Here is an 8,315-nt window from a genome sequence, read left to right on the forward strand (position 1 = left end):
AGGTTTTTAGGGAAATCTTAAGGGATGCTGACATCCATAAGATTAACTTTTTCCCCTCCCTACTTCCTTCTTCCTGTTGATGAAATGACAATGCCCAGAGCTTCAGCAACCTTCTTGAAACTCTAAGACAAATTGGAGAAAGGACGCCAGTGCTACAGATGATGGAGCTGAGCAAAGGATGAACTGCTTGCCTTGCTGGCTCTCCCAGGACAAATAGATTTCTGCCTGAGAACAGCTCAACTGTGAAAACAGAACCCTTTAGCTGTTTGAGAGCAAGTGAGCTTGGCTCCTTTGGGAGCCACTGATATTTAGTAAGTGTTGCTTTATGTCCAGCTGAATTGCCAGGAGCCTGTGAGGCCCCCTCACATGCTAGTGCAGTGGGATTATATGCACCATTAACAAAAGTTCTCTACTTTTAAAATGATACATTTTCCCGGGCAGAGTGGCGCCCACCTCTCCTGTCCCAGAAGTCTTTGTTTGCATGTAATTAACCTGGAAAGCAAAGGATAATCCCAGAACCCAAGCTAGATTAGATAAACTGCAGTTCTCACTCCTCCGGGTGTACTAACAACTACCAGCTTTTCATCAGAATGAATCCTGTGAGATCAGCCGATCATTGGCTGCCCTTTCCTCCTGTGAACCAGTTTCCTTCCAACTTGCTGTCTCTTCCTTGAGCACTAGGGTCCAACCAGATCGTAGGGGGATCCCCGACCTTGACCTAGCTCCTAATTAGCTATGGTGCCAGAGACAGAGAAGGGCTCTCAGGTTCCTGCCATTAGAGTAGCTTTGGGGACTCATGACTGTGCTGCCCACATTGTGATAGTTTGTATATGCTCAGCCCAGGAAGTGGCACTATTAGAGGGTGTGGCCCTGCTGGAGTAGGTGTGGCCTTGTTGAAATAGGTGTGTCTCTGTGGGTGTGGGCTTTAAGACCCTCATCCTAGGTCCCTGGAAGTCAATATTCTGCTAGCGGCCTTCAGATGAAGATGTAGAACTCTCAGCTTCTGCACCGTGTCTGCCTGCGTACTGCCATGCTCCCACCTTGATGATAATGAACTGAAACTCTGAACCTGTAAACCAGCCCCAGTGAAATGTTGTCTTAGAGTTGCCTTGGTCATGGTGTCTGCTCACAGCAGTAAAACCCTAACTAAGACACAAACATTACACTCACAATGCTCTAACACAGCCAGGCCAGTCTCAGGTCCTGGAGTTTAAACACTGCACACAGGACAGAGCTCAAAAGACCAAAATCACCCAAGCCACTTCTGGACCCTGAGGGTGGGCATGAGAATGTGGCTGGCTTTTGAGACAGACAAATCTTCGGCATTGTGGAAGGAAATGCCACACTGTGCTCCGTTCAGGTCTTTGGGGGCTTATTTCATGTTTTCAGTATGACGTGTCTCCCATTCGCAATCGTTTTCAAGTAGCAAGAATCTAGATGAGCTAAAGGACAATTGTCACTGGTTTCAGCTGGGAAACACCAGCACCAAATCAAGCTGTGCCACCTCTGGACGGTCCTGAGTTTCCTGACCTTTGGCCTAGATGGCCCTGTGTATTACACAGGAAGCCCTATAGGCTGCCTCCTTTTGCCCGTTTTCTTGTGCTGAATGAATGGGTTAGTGGCTCTCTGGCACCTGTATATCTTCACTGAGACAGTGAGGAAGGCAAGAGACTGTTCCCTTCCTGTGGTCCTGGAGGTTGTTGTGGAGTTAAACAGAGGGCCCACAAAGTGTGGTTGGGCTGAATAAAATGGGAAATGTACTTTTGTAATGATGTTGACAATAATGAGGAGGAGGAAGAGAAGAGGGAGGAGGGGAGAAGGAAGGTTACAGTGATAACAATGATGCTGATGATAATGTTGATGAGGAGGGGGTGGTGGAGAAAGAAGAGGAGAAAGGGGAGGAGGAGGTTATAGTGATAACGATGGAGGTGATGACAGCTGAAACCCAAGGTTTCCTGAGAGGACCAAGAAGCAGTCTCCATTTGCCTAATAAGCAAGACCCTACTGAATGCAGAGCCTGCCATGGATTGAGACCTCATGAGAGACCTTGTTTCAAGGACAGGATTCATTCTTGGTGAAATACCACAGGGCAGGGAAGCCCGGGACAGATACAAGAGGCTGGTCACATCTCTGAGAACATGCCTGTCCTGGTGACAGCATCTCCTGGCAATTGGTATATACCCCAGAATCTTCCCAAGGCTCACAACCATGAGAGTCTCATCCTTCCTTCACAGTGATAAAGGCAAGACACCAGGAGCTTCAAGAAGTAGACAGAGTTTGTGCTCTGGGAACACAAAATGTCATAGGGCAGATATCTCACAATGAAGAAGACCAGAGGAGACAAGGCCATAAGCCACAAGTTAGTCCCAGGCTGAGCACACCATGACAGCAAGATTCTGGGCAACTTCCACTGTCATCAAGTCTGGAGCACTTTCTGTTTGTAGTCAGACATCCATTCCAAACATGGTCTCCATTCCTGCCATGGAATGAGCTCCTCTAATTCCTGCCTGCAGCTACACTCAGCTCAGCTCAGAATGGCAAGTGGAAGCCACAAAAAAGTCACAAACCATGTGGTGCGTGTGTGTGTGTGTGTGTGTGTGTGTGTGTGTGTTTTCATATGTGTGAATACAGACCCGCACATGCCATGGTCCATGCATACAGTGGTTTAGATGACAACCTTGGGTGTTAGCTAACACCCTTCACCTTGAGATGGGATGTCTTGCATGCTAGGATCTGCTTCCCCATTTGTCACAAGCACTAGGAGTACAGACAAAGGCAACAGCATCCAGCTTTACCTGAGTCCTGGTAGCCTGAACTCAGGTCCTGCTGCCTGCACAGCAAACCCTTTACTTACCACTGAGCCACCCCCTCTGTGTACAAACCATGGTTTGGGATATTTGTTTTTACACTTGTCCTTAGTCTTTTTTCTGTCTTGTTCAACAACTCTCTCCTGATTACTAAAGAGACCCATCAGTCCATCCCTGCTGTTTCTTATGGTGAGAGGCCATTAGCTGCCTGAATCCACAAGACTGCCTGGTCTCTCTCTACATGACGAATCAAAATCAATGCCTAAGACAAAACACAGCGCCACCAAGCCACAATCCAGCAATGCTCACGTGAGGTTGAAGACACAGAACCCAGAGATAGGCTCATAGCTGTGACCTGCGTACGTGTGATGTGGGAACCCATGTAAGCGTGCTCGGCCCACAGACACACTGTGTTACCATTCTTGAGCCTATGACATGGCGTTTTTCTGGTTACTTGAACAGCTTACTCACCAAGAGTGCCAAATCAGCTAGGAGTGGTGGGCTGTCTCTCCTTTGGGCACCCCTGAGCTGCCCCTATTGTTCTTAGCGTTAGGACAACTGTTCTCAGGCTTGAATATCAATCACTTTCTGTAAAAGTCCTGTAGCCAACTGCAAACCTGCAAACTATGTGCCTTCAGAGGACTGGAAACTAAGTGGACCAGGTAGAGGTAATAGTGTTGGAGTCCTGCCTTTATCTCTTCCCTGAGCTCCCGGCAGGTGCTAACTCCTTGGGCTCCTTGGTCTGAGGTACACAAACAACGGTCTAGAAGTCCAGGGTCTCCAGAAGTGGGTCAGCAGGGCCTGGGGCTACTGGTCCTGCTTCAGAGCCTCCCTTCTAATCCTTTAATCTTGCTATCCAAGTTTTGTGGCTTCAGGGTGTGGCCCCTGAGAGCTGGGACCCACCCACAGTTATCTAAACACAGATAAACAATCTTCAGGCAGAGCCGCAGAACTAGCTGGGGAAAGATTCAAACCCTGTGTTGACCTGAGAAGCCTTTGGCAGCTCCTTGGGTCCCATATACAGAATTGCTCTGGGAATTTCTCTCTTAGATGTTTGGAGACTTTCTTTCTCTGAAGTTTGCATTCTGATTTATTTAAGCCAACGTAGTGCCTGTCTCTTGTGGAAGCCAGCTTCAAAGTTCGTATCTCACCCAATTCTCTCAATCATCAAGGTGTGAACTGTTTCAAAGGGTGGGGTGCGACTGTGGCTCTAGACCACCCTGGTCCTTCCTACACTCCAGAGTTTTCATTTAACAAACTCTAGGCTCAGTCAGGGGCAGGACCCAAAACTATTACCATCAGCTCAAGCATGCCGCCGAGAAAGCCGAACACGGTATTCCTGACAAGGGGCCAGCCATGGGATCTCTCAGGTGCATTACAGGAGACAGGAGAAAGCTGAGCGTGTGTGACTATTCCCTTCACAGAGGCCAGCCAATGCTGATATCAAGCAAAGACCAAGTTCCCTCCTGGGCCAAGCCAGCGAGCTCCTGTTCTGCTCAGAGCGGATGGAGCTGCTCTGAGGACTCAATCAGTTAGGATGCTGACTCATTCTTAACACGGGAAGCCCCACACACCCCAGTGAGTTGCTCAGAACAGGCTCCTGTCTTCCCTGCAGCCTGCTATGCTGCTTTTTAAGCACACGACCGCTTTTTAGATTTACTTTAAAAGCAGCATAGCAGTTACTGTAACTGTTTATTTGACAGTAAAGATATGCCCCCTAAGAATAGCAGTAACTCAGCCCACTCCACTCCCTTATCTTCCACCATGCCCTTCCTGGTCCCCAGCCTGTGGCTTTTCTCTTTGCTTTTGAACACATCTTCTACCTGGAGCGTTAAGGGGACACAAGTGATGTAAAATACAGTCCTGAAGCCATTTGCACGTGTTCAGAGAAAAGCCAAAATTCTGCCATATTTCTTGCCCTGAAGCTGGACAGCTCAGGCTCAGCTGCCTGAGTCAGAGGCAAGAAGCTGCCCCGGGGGCTGGCTCTTCCTTCTGCTTCTCAGGAGCGGAAGCTAGTCCAACCTCAGTGCCCAGTTAGCACAAACTCACCCACCTCCATCTCTGACCTTCACTTTGGCTTCTAGCTATGAATCCGAGGTGGCTTCCTTCCCAGGCAAGTCTCATGCTCTCCTCTGAGACAGCGTAATACACAGCCACCATCCACAATGCACAGCTCAGAAACTCCCTCCAAGAGTCCCACAGACACAACAGAGGTGGGCTAGAGGCAAAGACAGCCACTTTTCTGACCTCAGAAAACCTTCAAAGTCTGGGAGAAGCAGTGTCTACTCCAGGACACAGCAGCTGCCACAGCTCAGAGGCGCATGAAGACATCATGACAGAAAGTACTCACCAGGGAGAAGCTGATAGACGGGTCCTCCTTCCCAGGCACTGTGCTGTGAAGATCCCAAGATATGCGCAGCTTGCCTGGAAAGTCACTTTGAAACTTAGAAAGCAGCCACTGTAAAGTCACCCAGTCCCCTCATTCTCAGAGATGTCCACATGATTAGGAAAAAAAAAAAAAAAAGACAAGAAAAGAAAAAAAGCGCAAAGCACACACCTCAGTCTTCATTGTCACTGGAACCAGATGACTCGTGCTGACTCAGAGCCACCACTTCCTCTCCCGACATTCTCTTCATACTTGTGAGCCCGGCTGGTCTGGTTCCCAGGGTCTCTACCACCCTTCCGGAAAGAGCAGCTTCCCAGACCCTGGGTGTGGGAGCTCCAGGCTTGTAGCCAGCGATCACCCTCATCAGGGAGGAGATGCTTTGGTTAGGAGACTTGGGGACAACTGAGAATAAAAGGCAGAGACCCCACATGTATTTGAGTGTCAAATACACACTGACACTGTAACATGCTGGCAGCCCACGGAAGAGGGAAACATCCGTTTTTTGCTATTTCCTTAAGGCATCTGACTTTGCTTTGCCCTGATAGTCCCCATTTCAGTCCATGCTTTTTGTTATGCACAGAGTTTTGATCTAAAATCATTACCTATTCTGAGCTGTCTGTCAGCATGTGTGACTTAGTCTTGTAGGCTTCAATGATAGGCTAGATCACAAGAATAAAGGTGCCCAGGAGTAAAAACAAAGTTATGGCTCTCTAACTTTGAAAGGCTATTGAATGGCTCCATGCAAGAACCAAGAGCCCGCCTCTGTGTCTGAGTTTTCTTTTGAATGATGCAGAGGGCGGGGCTGCCTTCCGCAGCTTCAAGCATTTTTAAATTATGAGAAGTACTCCAGAGAAAGCGGAACCCATGTACGACTGAGCAGCCTCTGGTGAGGCCAGGCAGGTTGCTGTGATTGTTGATATCTCTATGCTCTGTCTCCCCTTCCCCCCCAAAAAACCCAGCACTGTCAGAAAAAAAAAAAAAAAAAAAAAAAAAAGCAGAGGTTTCCCAGTTTAAAACATGCATTCCAGCCTATCGGAGAATTCTTAACACAGCATATGTAAGAGTAGATATGTGTGCCAAAGACTCTCTTAAACAGGTTAGGGAAAAGCTAACAGTGCAAGCCGGGAGGAGAGGGAATATGGGGACACTGAGGCAGGGGAAAAAAACCCATCCACTCATAGGTCAAGACTCCTGTGAGGGTCAAATGACCCTTTCACAACTAAGACCATTAGAACTCACAGATATTTATATTACAATTCATAACAGTAGCAAAATTACAGTTATGGAGTAGCAATGGAAGTAATCTTGCAGTTGGGCTCCCCGAAACACGAGGAACTGCGTTAAGGAGTAGCTCCCTGCAACATGAGGAACTGCGTTAAGGAGTAGCTCCCCGCAACATGAGGAACTGCGTTAAGGAGTAGCAGGGTTAGGGAGGTGGAGAACTTCTGGCTCTAACGAGATGGACTATGTGGCCTTGGCCGCAGCTTGCAAGTCCATTGCCCTCTAAAGCCTCCAGACACCAGTCCAGCCCCTCCAGGACTTCATGCTGTTTGAGCAGGCTATCTGATACAGTCTGCCCAGACTTTCAGAGAACAGCAAAATCTGTGAGAGGAGGGGTTTTCAATACAAACCTCTCAATCTGGGCAATAGGTTACGTATCATTAGAAGACGGATATGCTTGGCCCATCTGCAAAATCCAGACAACAATAGTTCCTTCCTCTTAGGACTGTATGAAAATGAAACGCTAACTCCAGAGTCTGCAACCGTAGTGAGCACCTCTGTTCTCTTATACCACCGAGCAGGTCAGAGCTGCCGATGTGTGTGGTTTGTTGTTAAAAGTTTACCTACCGGTATAGTATTTGAGTCATGGGCCACAATCAAAAGTCTCAAATAGGTGAATTGCACACTAGATAGGTAACCTCTTTTTAAAATTCAGAGCCTATAAATAAAATGCATGACCATAAACCGTTATTTAATAATGTGAACAGTAGTGAAGACAACATCAGCGTCCGAGAGCAAAGGACAGGAAGTGAGGTTCAGTCATTCAACAAATATGCCAGGCTCTGACGCTGAGCCTTGGGAAACAGCAGGGGTTGGGGTGGGGAGGGGAGGGAAGGCCCCTGTGCTCAGGAAGCTTATATTCTCAAGGGATAGGACAGAAAATGAGCACACAGGAAGAAGTCGAGGTCAGGATGTGAACAGTGTGAACACCGCTAGCTAGTAAAGTGCAAAGTCAATGAGATGAGTGGTCTGCTGAGACAGGCCTGGCGCTGGGGAGGGAGGCAAGGAAGGGGCTGGGATTCTGTGCTTGGTGTAATAAGAAAGCATGGGGCGGGCTGGATTAAACAAGAAAATGGAGTGATCTGATTGGAATTTGCCAAGGACAACACTTGCTGAAAGTGGAGCACACAGGAGTCTGGTCAGCTCCACTCAGGGTCTGATGATAGTGATCGAGTCCAAGCAATGTGTGCAGTCAGAGGAGAGGGATGGGTTGGGTAGCCCAGTGGTAGGTACAGATTAACCCAACAGAACTTTTGGACTTAGTGGTTGAATGGCAGAGTGGTGCCACCTGCTAAGATGGGAGGGTTGAGGGAGGAGGCGGTCCAGGTGAGGAAGACATCAAGATCATGGGCTGCGTGTCAGCTGCCATTTGGCTTTGCCTATCAGACATCATGTGGAGATGCTTATAAAGATGTTGATAGGTTTTAAATGCTGGAAGTAGGTCTGTATCCAAGATTTCAGAGATGATGATCTAAAGGTGAAGCCTGGCTTGGATGAGAGAGATGCATAGAGATGAAAGATGAGCAAAGGCAGTTTGGACCCTTGGCCAGTGAGCCTGGAGGAGAACCAAGGAAACCGGGGCTCACAGCCAAGGGCTGGAGGTTTCAGGAAGGCAGAAGAGGCTGACTGGCCAGGACTCCAGAGAGTTCCCGTCAGAAAGAAACAGGGCAGGGCATGCTGGCCATTGTGACCAGGTACGTGACCTGGCAGCCTCTGTGACCCTAGACACAGCTTGGCAGTAAGCAGCTGGGAACAGAGTGAGCTCAGCCAAGAGAGGGAGCCACACCTACAGGCAACGCCCTCCAACGGAGCATCAAGGAAGTGGATACACGTGGCACTTT

General features: G+C 48.5%; 1 long non-coding RNA gene across 1 annotated transcript in view; it reads right to left on the bottom strand.

Annotated features, from left to right (window-relative positions):
- LOC143441419 (uncharacterized) overlaps window positions 1-5,899 on the bottom strand; it is a 55,814-nt gene extending 49,915 nt beyond the window's left edge. Inside the window, exons 1-2 of the long non-coding RNA XR_013108790.1 lie at window positions 5,365-5,899; window positions 5,158-5,231 (exon numbers count right to left, since the gene is read on the bottom strand). This is a non-coding gene — a long non-coding RNA (uncharacterized LOC143441419). The remainder of the gene's footprint in view (window positions 1-5,157; window positions 5,232-5,364) is intronic.
- Between the last annotated feature and the right edge of the window lie 2,416 nt (window positions 5,900-8,315).

Source organism: Arvicanthis niloticus, chromosome 2 (genome assembly GCF_011762505.2).
Source record: "Arvicanthis niloticus isolate mArvNil1 chromosome 2, mArvNil1.pat.X, whole genome shotgun sequence".
NCBI classification, from domain to species: Eukaryota; Metazoa; Chordata; class Mammalia; order Rodentia; family Muridae; genus Arvicanthis; species Arvicanthis niloticus.